Source organism: Punica granatum, chromosome 3, assembly GCF_007655135.1.
Source record: "Punica granatum isolate Tunisia-2019 chromosome 3, ASM765513v2, whole genome shotgun sequence".
NCBI lineage: Eukaryota > Viridiplantae > Streptophyta > Magnoliopsida > Myrtales > Lythraceae > Punica > Punica granatum.
The window spans coordinates 17,392,118-17,409,401 of record NC_045129.1 but is presented as its reverse complement, the minus strand read 5'-3'; the positions used below and the strand labels follow the sequence as shown (position 1 = coordinate 17,409,401).

At 46.9% G+C, this 17,284-nt stretch overlaps 1 pseudogene; it reads left to right on the top strand.

The window, feature by feature from the left end:
* The first annotated feature begins 574 nt into the window (after window positions 1-574).
* Window positions 575-2,466, top strand: LOC116199207 (annotated as a pseudogene).
* Window positions 2,467-17,284: the final 14,818 nt, after the last annotated feature.

Genomic DNA, 17,284 nt, shown 5'->3' with positions numbered 1-17,284 from the left:
GTAAAAATATTTGGAAAAGAAAAAGACATTTTAGGGAGGTGTAGCGAAGTCTCTTTCAACGAGGAATTCAATTTTTTTTGTACGATAAATTAAATAATTAAACGTTAGATTAAATGATCTAAATTTGATAACGGTAATGGTACCCCTTTAATATACTTTCTTAGTTCCAAATGGGGATTTTTCTTTTTTCCCATCAGTTCACTTGTCACAATAATAGGTTAGCTTTATTGTTTTCTACATAGAACATCTTTAGGAAAATTAGTTAAAAATCATATAAAGATTGTTGGAATTATAAATTGACTGAGTTAAAGAATAAAAAAAAAACTACTATTTTGTACTTTTGGAATATTATTATCTTTCTGACTCAGTACAGTATAGATTTATATTCGGTAAACAAAAATCTTAAAAAGTGAACTTACGGTAAAATTTGTATGGGGACCAAATTTAGTCGAATCTTGAAGTATAGGGACCATCTAATCGTTTTTTTGTTCTTTGAAAAGAGCCCATTTAAGCTCTTTCCTTTAATTAGAAACCCATCACCCTCTCCCACCATTTGGGATCATCCAATCCAATCCAATAATTAGCTTAAGTTAAGCTCGCGGGCAAGTTTAGCCCGGGGCATCTTATCTTAAAACAAAATGCACGGTGATGATGGCATCATGTTGAACTCATCAATCGTATCAGCGGTTGATCTTTTTCTTCTTTTGGCTTTATCTAACCACGTCGCACCTGATAATTGGGCCACCCCTATATAAACGCCCTTCGTTTGAATCGGAAACGGAGAGAGAGAGAGAGAGAGCGCGAAAGGAAAGGAAAGGAAAGCGACAGCGAAGGAAGGAAAGCAGAGGGATTCCACAATGTCGTGGCAAACTTACGTTGACGAGCACCTGATGTGCGACATCGACGGCCACCACCTCGCCTCCGCCGCCATCATCGGCCAGGATGGCAGCATCTGGGCCCAGAGCTCTGGCTTCCCTCAGGTCCTCTCTCTTTCTTTCTCTTTTCTCTGTCCATTGTATCATTTGTCGCTGATATGGTGGGGACCAGTCTCTCTTATCAGCTCTGTGACCTCCGATGTCTGATCCGATGGGACCCGGTGGGTCCTCAGATCTTCCTTTTATCGGTACTAAGCTTATTCGAATGATCAGATTATTTTAGCTTAGATGATCTAAATTCGAACGAAGACGTGTAAGTGAGATTGGGTTGTTTCAATCCACCCGAGGGAAAAAAAAAAAAAGAATGCCCATCGGACAAAAGCCCTACTGACTCCTGATTATAATTACGTGCGTAATAATTCATCTATCGGATGCTTTATTAGGTCCATTTGCTTTCTCCTTGTAGTTTAAGCCTGAAGAGATTACCGCCATCATGAAAGTTTCGATGAACCCGGAAGTCTTGCCCCGACCGGGTTACACCTCGGAGGCGCCAAGTATATGGTGATCCAAGGCGAGCCTGGTGCCGTTATTCGTGGAAAGAAGGTTCTCATTATTCCTTGACATTTTTATTTCATTCCCATCAATTTTTTTTTAACCTTATACCTGTTTGAATTACATGAATCGACATCAATCGGGTATAACATCACTTTTCTCCATCGGAATATTTTGTTTCCCTTCTGATCCAATCCAACAAGTGATATATAACTTTGCAACGCGGAGGCGTTTGCATCATCTGGAAATTTCTCATGAGCAGTGAATTCATGTAATAAGCAATCTAGATGAATGCTCATACATTTTGCAATATAATGTGGATCTTTCATATGAGAAAGTATTAGAGTTTAGTCCCGTGTTTATTCAAATCCTTTCGTCAAGAATCGAGGTCTTGTTATTATCTCAACTTGCAAGGCGCCCTCTCATTATAGTTTAGTTTTGATAATATGTGATTCCGGCTAATTCATTCATATGTAAAAGTGCCTCTAAGCTATGATTTTTCCGCTGATTCTTACGGGATTTTTGGTCATAGATGATATGGATTTTCGTCATATGCTAGTGGTAGCGAGGCTTTTTATATATTAGGCTGCTCTGCTTGTGGATAATACCATAACAGTCAGTGATATATATACTCAAACTTTCTGGGGTTTCTTATACATCGAATTTTGCAGGGATCTGGTGGCATCACTGTGAAGAAAACAGGTCAAGCTCTGATCTTTGGTATATATGAGGAGCCGCTAACTCCTGGACAGTGCAACATGGTTGTCGAGAGGTTGGGGGACTATTTGATTGATCAGGACCTCTAGACCAATTAATCATACTATATACCGATGCTCATCATATCACAATCCCATTCATTCTTGCTTCTTTCTTTAACGCTTCTTGGATCGAATGAGGGATAGATAACGATGCAAAACGATCAGTGATTACCAAGAAGGCCTTTTTTTGTGATTCTAGCCATCCTTTATGTATAATTTGACTTGAAATTATATTTGTTTGTATTCTTCACTGCCCCTATGAAGACATCAATTTTTCTAAATTAACAATGACCGTTTGTGGCTGGTTTGATCAATGGCCACCTGTGTATTGTTTGAGCTGGCATGTTTCCATGATCCATGAGAAATATTTGGTTACACGATTGTGTCATAAATGGGCCTCTTTGTTTATATTACGGCACATATAGTCTCACCGATCACAATTGATTTGAAATCTCTTGATTTCTAAGCGAGTATCATGTGATGAGACCCATTTTCTCATAATTGTTTCTTTAAATGTATGGCTTCTTTCCTGTAAGGACAACGAATTCCTGTAATTCATTAGTTTCTGTTGTTTTGTTTGGGGAAAGTTGAAAAGCCAACGGAATTCATTTTCGATCAACAGAGAAAATCAGTTATAAATTTCGTAAAGCATTTTACAGCCAAAATCTCCATAAAACATTTTTCTGGAAATGTGAGGGACCTCGTACACTTGACGAACAACCGTAACACGGCACGACATCCCGGCCTCAATCCACTATCGCTAGCCACTGTCGCCGGTCATCAGCCGGTCATTGGAAAGTGGCAAACTAGTCAGCTAAGATCGCTGGAGGCTGTAGAAGTTTCACGGTTGTCTCGCAATCTCATTTACACAATCGGAACCGAGATCCCAGATTTGAGGTCTCGATTCTTGGGCTCTGGGGCGCCATCTCTGGTGACAACCCACCCCCTTTAAGTCGCCGAAAATCTCTGGGGTTGTTGGCAACCTCAAGAGCCTTTTTTTTTTAAGGGTTGGTATTCTCCGATTCTGAGAATCCCAACCAATTGGGAGTTGGGGGTGCTTTTGCCAGCGATCACCCAACCCCTACAGTCGCAGGAAACTGTTGAATTTCCATTGGTCTTATACAAATTCAGACCAATTTTCACTTAAAAGGTCAAGCTGATAAGTGGTGGTACCTGTCAGCACCCCATTTTGGCTCACGAGTTCATACAATGTCCATCAGCAATGATTTAGGCCATGACTTGAGCATCGATGCAGAAGAGGGCTCGACAGAGCGGCAAATTGCTATTCATTCTCAAGTCAACAGAAACATGCAGATGATTCAAGCACATGACAAAAGAACATACAGAATCATCCAGCAACATACAGAGCAAGCAGAGAGCCTTAACAGCATCCAAACAGGTATTTTCAGAATACATCGCCGACAGTGCTATTTTCTGCTGGTTCGCTCAACCATAAGAAAATATCCAATATTGGACTCCAAAAATCGCTAGCGGTGCCAAACAGATGAAAATTGTCTTCAAACACATTTTGCAGATCATCTACTCTATACGGAGCAATTTTCTGTATACAGACAACTTTTCAGTGGGAGTTCAAAAACACCAGTTCACCAAAGAAAAGTTAGTGTCCGATGTCAGATGCAGTCACATCCAACAATTATACAGAGCACGAACATTGCTTCAGATTGCTCCTTGGAAGTCACGCAGACACCTCGAACGACTCCCGAGCGGCAGAACAAGCATACTCTTCAACGGAAAGCCATATCCGAAGACTGCTCTGACAGAACATGGACAATCCAAGTTAGCCATGCATTGCCCCAAAAACTACAGCGGATAGACCCGATTGGGAAAATCATACTGCAATATCCCTTTCAGTTCCCCGAGTGACCTCTGAATGACAGAAAAGACTGCTTTCAACGGAAATTCATAACCGGATGTCCTTTTTACGGAAATTTGACACTGGATGGTTGGCCAATCCAGTACCGCTTATCCCAAGGCTCAATGTGAAATCCTCAGACTGAATCTTACAATCCATTTAGGCTCTCAGAACAATGCTTTTAGGGACTTAGAGGCACTTTTTCAATCTTTCGGAGTCCGTTCTCAACGAACAGAGATCACAACGATCTTCGGATCATCCAAGCAACTCAAAAGGCATTCTGAGAAATCCGGCTTTGGACTCCTAGGACGTCTCCAGCTTCACATTGGCAATACCGACTTAAGGGTCGATTATTCAGTCTGATTGACAATGCACGTCAAAACGACCAATTCGGAATGTAGATATGAGATACGCATTCAGAAACGGCTAACTTTGCTCTGATCACCTGAAATGAGTAAAACCGGTTTCCTAGCCCAAAAACCATGCAAACATTCTTTCGGGCAAAATCAATGATTTTGGGCTCATTTGAATCGTTTTCGCGGGCACAATGACAATTCAACGTTTGTTTGAGCCACGAACCTCGAACACGGAATCAATCCAGACCTGAACTTTATCCCGAATTTCCCTCAAGGCCCGTGGGACCCACGAGCTACCCATGACCAGCCGTGACACCTCATGACCGCCACCTCTCCATGGCTTCTTCTTCATCAAGACAACTTGCATTATCTTCTTCAAAATATCAAGCCCACTGTGCGCACCGGAATTTCAATCTCGTTGGGGCACGCATGCGTACGCTTATGCAACGCGGCTTTGTAGGGTCCACCTTCCTAGGGACGCGCGACAGACGCACGTGAAAATGAGTCGCCACTTACTATTTACGACCCGAAGGTTGAGGGCCGTTGGGTTGCCGGGTCTAGGGCTACAAGGTGCACCTAAATGCTAAGGCATTGGTCTTGCGGAATCAGAAATTCCGAATTCGGGGGTTCTATTACGTATGAACCAAAATCCCACACGCCCTTTCGGTACTCTAGCTTGCTAGGCTTGCCGTTTTGTTTATTTACCGCGTGATTTAGGGTTGCACTTGACTCGCCCGTTTTGACACCGTAAAGTCGATGAATTAATCAAGTTGGGCCAAGAACCCGAAAGATGAGTAGGCTTGTGCGTCGAGGAATCGGTTCACTATCCTAGCATTTACAGTTCGTCAGACCATAGCGGTCGACTCTCTGCATGAACCGAGACCGCGAGTATACGGTCTTGCTCATCTCTAGGTAGCAATAGACCAACTTGACCGGTTCGACACTCAGACCTCTCGCTTGCCGATCGGGGATCCTTACAAATGAATGACTAAATGTACAAATAAGATCCTCGCAATGTACACTCGAATAATTACAAAGTACAACTGAATAGAGTAAATGGATTCCGATCGGTTTGCATTGGGCCAATATTCCGCTCCGTCTCACCGTAAGATTTTGAGTTACCGACAAATAAATTAAAGCAACGCGAGCTCTAGGAGCCGGAGGTCGGGTCTGACCGGACCAACGGATAGCAAAAAAGTCGATAGATTCTCATGTCGGCTGTTGGAGCGGTCGAGCTCCCGAGCGATTGTCTAACCTCGATTCACGCACTCAGTCCAAGTGGTCTTCCACATAGACACTGCTTGGAGCAAGGTGGTGAGTCGGGGCTAGACCCCATTCCGCACTCGGGTTGCGCGCACTCGGTGTCCGTGGGGGTGCTGGACCCCGTGATCGATGGTTTGGGGTGTTGGACCCCGTTATATGTGTGGCCTAAGAGTTCGGACCCGAACTGCGAGGAATAACAAGTAATAGTAGAAAACAGATAAAAACTTATAGAAACTGATAAAACTTATGAAAACAGAAAAATACAGACAAGTCGTGTGTTATACCAAGTTTATGTGATTTAGCCAATTATTAACCGGGATTAATTGGCAGACAGTCTCCCTACCCTAGGCAAACAGATGAATGCACTAGGATGCAGTTCTAGGTCAACTATGCATGTGAATTGATTTTAAGACTTCGTTCTGTAAATGACACTGCGATTTCACTGAATATACCAAACTCGTGTTTTGATTCTAGATTTGGAACCTGGATTTCCACCTGGCCATTATCTAATGTTTGTATAAGCCGAGTGAATGATTAGTCCGGTTTTACGCGTTTTGTGACATAAATAACAACATTAGTTACCGAATCTACGGTAAGATGACGGAAACACTGAAAGTGGATAAAACGGGCCACGCGAATGAGACTCACACCCGAACGGGCTGCCCATTCCTACCCATAGATCAAGGTGTTTCGATCTCCTTAACGCCTAAAATGTCGGCGAATCATGAAACAATGGTTATGCCATTTGGTTTGCAAAATGTGAAAAATTGAGATCACGTGACATGAAGGGGTCTAAGGGAGACTTGTGTGCTCCAACTTGAACCACCTCAAATTGGGCCCGGATTCGAGTCAAGGTGCGCAAGTTCACCCTAGATCTCGACTCTATTCGTGTTACGCCTCTCGGTATTTTGAAATTTTGAGTTTTGAGAAAGGCGTTTCCATTGGTTCATGATTCGTCGACGTGCTTATAAATTGATAGCCGATTCGTACAACTTTATTTGAGCCGAATGATTTAATTGACCGAATGATACGTTCCGTTTGCCATTTGTGAAGTGGTTTAATGATTGAGACCTCGAACCTCAATTGTTATGGATCAATGAAATGATTGTTTGATATTAACGTACCTAACATACGAATTAACATGAAACCAACGATTAAATGAAAATTGTGATTACCATCAATTACAAGAATCAATTTTGACCGTTTTTTGCATGCATAAAACATCAAACATGATGACAACGTACATTTTTTACATAGCCGGTACTGCATGATCTTAGGAACGCAATCAAACATACAAACAAGCACAAACACGATATTTAGAGGAATCGATAAAACGGCACCGACTCATGGGAAGTGAAAAATGTAAAAACTCGGGAAACGACTTGAGTCAAGGAAAGGAGGCCATCCATGGCCCGAGGAAGCCAAGAGGGGCTCTCGGCCACCTCCCTTGGGGTGAGGTCGAGAGGCTCCTTTGGCTTGCCCGAGCCAACAAGGTCTCATCGATCTAATTCAAGCTATTTCTCGACATGCTAGCACTGTATACGATGAAGACATGCATAATACTATGTAAAAATACATAAAAACATAAACTTGCATGCAAATCGGTCATGGACCGCCTTATCGCCCCATAAACGCAAAGAAAACGTAAAAGTCCTAATTTCTTTAAGTCGGGAATGATTATACCTAGCCTCGGGATTCGGGAAAAGCCGAGGAAAGTTGGAAAAACTGGTTCGGGAAGTCGGTTCTGTCCCCTGGAACGAACAAGCCAAAATCGGTCAAGTCGGGTTGGCAGGAAGACCCAACTAGCAGTCCGGCTTGTCGGGACTGTACCGGTTGATTGGGGTGGCCTTTTCGCGCGAGATCGGTTGCGTTGGATTCCCAAGAGACTGAGGATCACGACTGCGCTAGTTTCGTGAAGATTGCTCGCGTAGATTTTCCTAAAATCAAAAGCAAAGTCGGATCAGTAAAAAAAGACAGACCCAATCGAGTCAAAACAGACCCGACTGGCACCCGACAAAGAAAAGGCTTTATAGGAGGCTTCCGGTGGTCTTTTGACGCAAGGTCGGTGGCTCGCGACTCTTATGAGACCCTCGGAGGTGTCTGTGGAGGTCGTTTTGTGAGAAGTGACTCGGGCTGACCTGATCTGCAAGAAAAGTGAAGAATGTCAAAAAACGAACAGACCCGACTGGGCAGGTCGGAAAGAAATGGCTCTCCCGGAGGCTCCCGGTGGTATTTTGCTACAAGGTTAGCGGCATTGAAATCCTAACTGATTGAGGATCATGCCTGCAGTGGTTTCATGAGGATTGAACATGTAGATTTTTCTGAAAGATGCAAAGAAAACCCGTAAAAAATTGGAAAAATCTGTGAAGGGAGAAAAGATGGAAATGGCGGTGGTGCACAGTCGAACAGCTCTCGGCACGCAACCACCTCGTCACTGGGGCGAGTGAGGGTTGTAAGGAACCCCTAGGATGGACCCGACTAGGTTCCAGGGAGCACCTAGGAGACCGATTATGTGCTGGAGCAAAACGGGCTGCTGGAGGTTTCAAACTAAAAAACTAAGCTCGGAAATGGACTTGGGGGTCGAATACATGTGGAGTATGTAGTTTGTTTGAGGCTTGGTTAAGTCAGATGGGCGGTCGTCGGAAAATGGTCGGTTTTCCGGCAAAAATGGCCTTGCTTGGCCTTGTTCTGGACTGACCAGATGCTGAACGAAAATGCTGGAATTTGAGGAGGTTTGAGAGTGTTTTTAGAGTGAGAAATGCTAGAGAGATGTGCAAGATGAGTTATCATTAAGTTGATGAAGCTTAGGGCTTATAAAGGAAGGCTTAATGGCTTGTTTAGTGGAAACTAAGTGCAATTAGGGGGAGTTTTAGAGATCCGAATTTTGGAGGGAAGATTAAGGTGGGAAAAGTGAGTGGAAGGTTAATGGAAAGTGATGGAAAGATGGGAGTTGATGTGAGGATGTGTAAGGGATATTTTGAATGTGTGGTTGAGGAAAGACTTGGCTTGCTTTTAGCCATCCATAGAGAGAAGCCATGGCTCGTGGCTCAGCTCGGCTTGGCTAGCTTGGGGGGTCCCACTTGGTTAGGAAGAAAGCCGGAAGAAGCTCGAGACTCGATTGGTCGCGCGTTTGATTTTCGTGACTCGTTTGAACGACGAATTATCAATGTACGTGCGAATGCGATTTTAATGAGCCTAAGATGGACATGCTCCGTGTAAGTAAATGCTCGGGTAGCCCGGGGACTCAAAAGCCGGTACTGCTCCGTTTGGATGATCGGAGCAAAGTTGTTTGTTTCTGTCGCATGTTCGCGCCTCTACACGCTGTACTGCTCGTGTCAGTGTGCTTTTTGCTCTGTGCGAAACAGTTGATCCGTCGTCTTTGGTTGAAGATCAATAGCCGGAGATGCCCAAGGAATCCGCAAATGGGGCTTTTTCTATGTTTCCCGAGTGTTATGATGTATTCGGAGACCACTGTTGTCTCCGTTTGTCTAAAACGAGTCTCAAAAGTTTTCCGGGAGGCGTTCGTGACCATTGAAACGTCACTCGGGAGACCGGTATGGTTCACTTGGTTCGAGGCAAAATGATTTCCCAAGCCCTAGGGGTTGTTGGGAATGGGTGGTGTAGAGCTCGGACGTCAACATTTCCTCGAATGAGCTCCGAGTGCAGGATCCCATGTGAAAGGGGCCCCTGTTGTCGCTGGAATGGTACTCGGGAAACCTAAATGGGTAATGCCACATGATAAGGGTTCATTTCCCTGGGCCTTGAGGTCCTTGGGATTGGTTGGCATAGATTTCGTGCACCAACGATTCGTTAGAAGAGTCCTTGGCTATGTTTATGTGTAGAAAGGGCTCCTTTTTCCGGGTCGGGATCCACTCGAGAGACCAAGATGAGTTTCAAAAAGAAGTCAGAAACCTGTTCCAAGGTCCTAGTGATCCTCGGGTGTGTGCAGGCCTGTTTTCGGGTGTCGTTTGTTTGTTCGTGGATCGGGCCTCCTAGGAGCCCCGTTAAGAAAGCCGTCTGCGAATGTTCGGGGGTGCCCCGGCTTAAGCAGGAGACTTCTGAAATGTGCTCGGAGGTGCCATCGGTCATTTTGGTACTAAGAGGGATTTTTAGAGTCCCATATTGGGTACCTTCTGACGCTCCAATGATCCGACGATAAATAATGCCACAATGCCGGCTTCCACTATTTTGAGGCTCATTGTTTCTTTACCCTTCCGATTGCCCCTCTGTGCCTTTATGGCAATCTCTGCCTTTTTCTGTGGTCCCTGTTCCTGGGCTTGCGTGTTCGCCTCCGTCGACCCGATTGTGAATAGTGATCCGAGCTTTAGTCAGGCATCCTCTATTGGAGCCAGTAGACCAAAATGGGGTGCTGACAGCTTGCCCCTCTTTGGTTGCATGCTCGGGTAGAGGATGTAACCTAAGATTATGAGAAGCATCCATTTTGGTCCCGGAGACTGCCCCGACGTCTTTCCCTGGACGCTTGTTCTTTCGCTTTGGATGTTTGAGATAAACCGTGCAAGTGCACGGACCTGTCACAAATGGCAACGGAGTTGAGAGGTGGGGATTTTGAAACGGTAAGTGAGGGGTCGGAGCGCGTGAAAGTTGTGAATTGCTAGGCCGAAACCCGTAGAAAGCAGTAAAAAGCTAAATTGCTGGGCTGAAACCCATGGAAAGCAGTAAAATACTAGGCCGGAGACCATGGAAAGCAGTAAAATGCTAGGCCGTGGAAAATAGTAAAGGGCTAGGCCGAAGCCCGTGGAAAGCAGTAAAGTGCTAGGCCGAAGCCTGTGAAAAGCAGTAAAGCGTTAGACCGGAGCCCGTGGAAAGCAATAAATTTCTAGGCCGGAGCCCGTGAAAAGTAGTAAAATGGTAGGCCGAAACCCGTGGAAAGCAGTAAAGCGCTTGGCCGGAGCCCGTGGAAAGCAGTAAATTGCTAGGCCGGAGCCTGTGGAAAGTAGTAAAATGCTAGCTTGATAGAAAAGTGCAGGGAATGTAAGAGCAGGAGTCCATGTTAGGTGCTGGCGCAGGGCGCTGAAAGAGGAGATTTGCCTGATGCTCAATCGGGATCACGCTGGGATGATGTAGTGGTGGTCATAACTTGCGAATCGTCGTGTGATCGAGGCGCTTACTTGACGATTGTGTCTTGTGTAGCCCCGAAGGCCTTGATTTGTCGGGGGCTAGTCTCGTCACTGGGGTGGCTGTTTCGCTAAGGATGCCTCGGTCGTGCGATGAGGGACTCGAGTTCTGGAGTAGAGCGCCTACGTATCCCGAGGGGTCGGAAATCAGAGTCTGCCACAGTTCTTGCATTTGTTGTACCTGTGATCTTGGCATTATCAGTAAGTCATAGGGGTTACAAACAATGTGTAAACACAGGTAAAAGGATGCCTTTGCGACGCATGCTCTTCAACTTCGGGTCGCCTGAGCGACACCCAAAAAGTCTTTATTTTAGTGATGCGAATGGGGGTCCCGCTTTCAAAGGCCTCGATGCGATGCCTTCGAGGCTCCTATTGGCCTTGCATGGGAATATCGAGATGTTCTCAAAGGTGCCCAAGCAGCTCTATCGGTTGTTTGACGCGCCCGCCGGCTTGGGAACCTTCTCATCAGGGTACCGTAGGGTGGCTACATTTGTGACCTGCATGGGAGATTTCTGCGAAAATTTGGTCAGACCTCGATCTAGTCATTTCCAAAGTGTTATGACTAGACTCCCAGAGATGAATGTCTAGGATTTTGGCTTTGTGGTAGCCGATTGTAGGGTGGCTATGACCTGTTTGGAGTTATGCAATGACAAAGAGAAAAGAGAAAGCTTGTAGAGCACGTTGCCCTAAGCTAAAATGATACACGAGTTCATCCCTGCAGCGAGATGTACCCCCCATTTTGTCTTTCTATTGTGTGGGCTGCGTCAAACTGCTTGGACGGCGTGCTCAATTGTCCACTGTGCCTGAGGAAGAATCTACCTTGGAAAGTTGAGTTGTGCGGGAGAGCCGATTGGGGATCGTGTTGGAGTAGATAACCTGGCCATTTTCCTTGGGGATCCGTGGTCCGCGCAGTGTGCGAAGGCCAATGGTGACTGTTTTGTTTATCTCTCATGTTACTCTCTTTTTGTTACGGTCACCCGCCTTGTGGCCGTATCTCTCACCTAAAAGGGATGAACTCTCCTTTAGCCACGGCCGCCCACAAGGGGTTTCCGGTTGTACCTCTCTTTTGCCCTAGTTTTTGCCTAGGCCGCCCCCAAAGGGGGTTTTCGACCTAGCGGGCTCGATTCTTTTGTCTCTCGAGTTTGCAAGGGCGAATGGCTCGAAGGATTCGACCTCTAAGTACGTGGTGTTCTGTCTCCGTCAAGGAGTTGCGACTGCTGCCCCCCTTTTGTCGGGGTTTGTTGATTTCTTTGGGATTACAGGCGTCGGTTCTTTTAGTGAACCTCGGCGTTGCCCCGTTTTTTTGTTGGCGAGTTTTTCTCGCTTCTTTTCTCTCTCTCTTCATTGGCGAGTTTTTCCCGCTTCTTTTCGCTCAGTTTTTTTCTTGCAGCTGGGGTTTGTTTAGTGCCCCGTGTCTTTGTTTGAAACTCCCCGACTTTATATTGCTGAGATGCTTTAGTGTGGTTCGCCTCGTGGAGACTTGTTGCTTGTTGCTGCCCTAGCCCTATTTTGTGAGGGCTGGCTTTTCTTGAAATTTTGACTCTTGTGCACTCGAAAGTCAAACTTCGCATCATTTGTCCTTGCAAGCTTTTACAAGTGCATTCCCTTATTGTCTAAGAAAATATAGAATTGCCCTAGGGAGTGTGTGACCGAGGTTGTCCAGATGCTTGTTGCGGAAAACCGCTCGTTCTTGTTGCGGATGACCGGGAGCATTCTAACATCGCTCACTGAAGTGAACCACTATGGCGACCTTGGGGCAAGCTTCAACCAGGGAGACCCTAGTGTACGTCGCTTGGAAATGCTCATCGCGGGTGAATGATATCCGGGATGGTCTCGTTATGAGCGTTGAATGCGAATGCCCCGATCTTGATTGTCGATGTGACCCGTGGCGGGTTGCTTGTGCAACCATCATCCCCAATCATGTTTGTGGCTCTAGCATCGAGTGTATACTGGAGAGGTGTGCTCTCGAAGCCGATGGGCGTGCTTGTTTGTCAATTGAGGCGGTTGCGCTAAAGGTATACGGCTTGTTCGGACGCTTCTGTCTTCGGCTTCATAGAGGGTACTTCCTTGTCGGGCCTTTCCTACTGAAGTATGGGAAGAAAGACCCGATAGGAGTTCTCGGGGAGGTGTGAACCCGCGCATCGCTCTTTGCCTGTGACTGACGTGTCCCCGTGAAGGATGACAAAGAGAATGATGCATTAGGAGATTATGCGGTGGAATATGTGGTAAGAAATGTAAGGTGGACACATGGGGAATTCCTTCGTCCAGCGCGTGACCCATGGGGTGCCGCGCATGGGGGACACTCAATTCCAGGAGTGTAATCATCACCACCTTGGAGTGGTCAGACCATGACTGGGGACCACATAGTTGTACTTTCCCCGATTGCAGGTTAGCATGCGCATCCGTCTTAGGGAAGGCTCGAGGAGTCGGGTCTCATGAGGACAGGTGAGTCGAATAGGTTTGACAGAACCAATAGGGCGTCTCCGGGATGGTTCTAGTGCCACTTGAAGGGTTTGTTCATGCCTGGAGCCCATTCGTGAATAAATGTAAAAGAGAGTTTAGGGAAGAGTGCGTGTTGCCCCGGCGACTGGTTGATGGCCACAGCGAAGGGTGGGTGGGTCCATTCTCCGGTCGGAGGTGTGACCGTGCTAATGACTTTCGCGGCGGGTGGGCAGGGCCGTGCTCTATTCGTCGGAGCTTGTCGCTAGTGATCTTTTGCGGAGGGAGGGTTGGGACTCGGTGTTGAAGTTCTAAGGAACTGGACGGGGAGTGTTCATTGCCCTGATTGTGGTCGTTTGGGATTCAAATTGCCTTCTTATCAGTTATTTCCTGCAATGGGAAAAGGGGAACAATAAAGGAGCAAACTATGTTCGCAATTTCAGCGTAAGGGCACAGGGGGTCGAACTAGCCTAGTAGGCGTCGTGCGAGCACGCCGAGGGTGTGTGCACGGGCAAGGTAAGGGCGGGCTCGCATGACGCAAAAGGGCCCACTCAATCGTGTTGATGGAAGCACTTAGTAGCATGAAGGGACGTATACTCAGTCATGCGATGACGTGCTCAATTACGCGGGATTAGTGGTGAGTTCGCTTCGCCTGAGGAGGTGGGTCAGCCCTCGGGCCACGGCTCGCCTTACTGTGGAGGGAAGGTGAAGATCGCAGGTGGTCTACTTGTGAAGGAGGTCTTAGCTCACCTGTAGTACGGGGTGGGTGGATGGGATATATTCGACCTCTGATCACAGCACGCATTGTCGTGAAAATGTGAAGACTACGAGTGGAAGTGTCAATCGTTATGCAAAATAGTAAATGAATAGGATGCATGAAATGCGTGTGTTTTAAAAAGCTAATGTTGTCATTTACATTGACTCGAAAGGTTCAAAGCGGTGTTATCAGAACCGGACCGGATGATGAATCGGAAGGGGTATGGGTTCATGGGTTTATGGGTCCAACCGGGGGTTCGATGGGTCAGACCACACGTTTAATTAAAATAAAATAAATATTCATATTATTAAAAAAATATGATAATTAAGATAGAAGTATGATGATTTCAAAGATATATGAGAATATTGTAAGAAAATATAAATATATTTAATATTTCTTACTTCAAAATAAATATTGAATTTTAATGAGTACTTAAAAGTAGAGTTAAAAGAACAAGAAAGTAGTGGTTGTTTGGTTGGTAGTATACTAGTATAAAAAGTAAGAGGTCATTAGTTCAAATCCTTACACAACCAAATAATTTTTACAATAAATAGTAAACCCATAAAACTCATAGAACCGGTCGGTTCAATAGAATTTTGCTTAAAATCGGTCGGTTCTATGGGTCCGGCGGTTCAAATATGGATTTTGGGTTTTCAGGCGAATTAGACCGGACATGGTGCCGATTCTCGGTCCGACCGGTCGAGGCCGGTCCGGTCCGGTTCTGATAATAATGGTTCAAAGTGCAATGTAAATTTTGTAAAATAAAGCCCTAAGCCGATGTTCCATCACACTCGGAGTTTGAGCGAGCGCAGTCTTGGCAAGCACTAGCTCTAGGCGAGGGCCCTGCGGAGATATCTATCCTAGAGTGCATGTGTGGGCCTCATCGAGCCCTCTTCCTAGACCTCTCTAAGGCAGCGTTCGCTCAAGCAAGCTCCTGACCGCATCTCTGCAACTTGGCACGAGTTTGGGAGAGCTCCCTCTAAAGTTGTGGTTGGCCGGCGAGTTCCTCATCTCTCAGCGACCTCTTGGTAATCGAACCTAGTGTTGATGAGGTCGATCATGTTGTCCCGGAATATACGCCATTCGCATTCTGTGACGGGTCGGTGAGGTCCTCGTGTGTTGGCGGACTCTGTTGAGGCGCGGGCAGGAGGTCGAGCGAGGCGTCCCTTACCAAGACGATAAGAAAATCTGCTTAGGACTTGTCAACGTGAATGACATCCTAGTGTGTTTTGAAAACTGCAAATGCATGTGTGCAGAGAAAAATAAATGCTCACGGCTTAATATAAATTACAAGGTACATTTACATCGCTCTCGAAATAGAAGAGACTCAAAGTGGCACGCAGGCCGACTTGATGGACTGTTTGTCGGAGTCGGGTTGAAGGCTTGCATGGAGGCATAGCACGATGCATGGCTTGGTACTAGTGTGTTTTGAAAACTGCAAATGCATCCTAGTGTGTTTTGAAAACTGCAAATGCATGTGTGCAGAGAAAAATAAATGCTCACGGCTTAATATAAATTACAAGGTACATTTACATTGCTCTCGAAATAGAAGAGACTCAAAGTGGCACGCAGGCCGACTTGATGGACTGTTTGTCGGAGTCGGGTTGAAGGCTTGCATGGAGGCATAGCACGATGCATGGCTTGGTACTACAAGGATTGTGCTACCTAGGGATGGGGGCTCCCGATACAAGGGTGTGAATTCCTTGAAATCGAGCGAGGATCTTTGGGGGCCAGTTTGGTGGCATAGCCGACTCGACCCGTTCCCTTACTCAGAACCTCTGACTAACCTAGCTTCCTATTTTGGCGCCCGTGAGATTTCGGACGAGGTTCCTAAAGCTAGTGTGAAATGCAATGCATTCGTAAAATAAATATACGTAAGTAGATAAGCGGTAACTGACGAAAAGCAGTAAATAAACAAGCAAGCAAGCAAACGGTACTGAGCCCAAACCCTCTAAGTGGTCCCCAGTGGAGTCACCAAGCTGTGCGCACCGAAATTTCAATCTCGTCGGGGCACGCATGCGCGCGCCTATGCAATGCGGCTTGGTAGGGTTCACCTTCCCAAGGACGCGCGACAGACGCACGTGAAAAGGAGTCGCCTGCAGGAGTGAGAGGCGGCGGGGCGTGTGCCTGCGGTGGTTGAGAAAGGGTCGGGACCGAAGGGTTGACCTCTTCGGAAACATCACCGTGATCTCCTTCTGCCATCCTGAGACGTTGACGAGTCGGGTAGCGGTGGGACGCCAGTGGTAAACACCTACATTCCAAGAATGCATAAGGGCAGACACCGATATCTCGAATGATAGGTGCGGAATTAAGTAAAATGACAAAATGTATGAGATGCAAGAGCTTTCAAAACACTAATGTCATTACATTGATTAGCTTCAAGTTCCACGGTTTTACAAAATAGAACATTCGAAAGAAAAGAAAGGAACATAAACGTAAAGCCGACATCCCTTTGTGCTCGGTGGCCGCTCGAAAGTGGCGTGGGTCCGAGCGAGGGCAAAAATGAGTGCGCCTACTAATCCTAAGGATGGGCGAGGTTGCGCGCCCTCTTGTGCCCTCGATCCAACTCCGCGCTCAGGCGAGCCATCTCCCGATCTAGGTGTGCGACTCGGGCGCGTGCTCGAGTCAGCTGTGTCTGAACCTCCCTGTAGTCCGCGACCTCTGCACGGGAGTCGACAAGCTCGCAACGGAGCATATCCCGTTCCTCCCTGATGGCTCTTAGCTCCGTGTGCATGGCCGCTTGAATGGAGCTCTCGGTTTCGGGGGCGAGGGTGGATGTAGCGCGGGGGGTCGGAGCGGCATGGGACGGTCGCGGCGGTGATGATCCCCGTGTGTAGAATCGAGCCACGTATACTGAGGTGGCGGCGAAGACTCGCTCGTCGTCGGTGGGATGTTCGGGGAAGTACAGACGCTGTATGACGCAAGCGTCCCGTTGGCGGCGAATCTCTCGGATCTGCAGGAATCTTGCGGGGGCCGTGGATGTGGAGTCGGCCCACTGGATGCGGAAAGGTAGGCGATCCGCCTCGGTGGGAACATCCTGCAGGCCGCCGAGCTGTCTGATTACCCGACCGGGGAATATGAGAGTGCTCCCCAAATGGCTGAGAAGGGGGACTCCCACAATTCCAGGATATCCTGTGATCACAGGGCCGCCGGGGTTCCATCGAGCGACCCATAGGAAACGCGCGAGCGTCAACTCACGCCAAAAACGCCTCCATTCCGAGAAACTGTGCTCGGGAGGCGGGATGACTGGTACCAGGCGTTCGATCAGCGAACGCT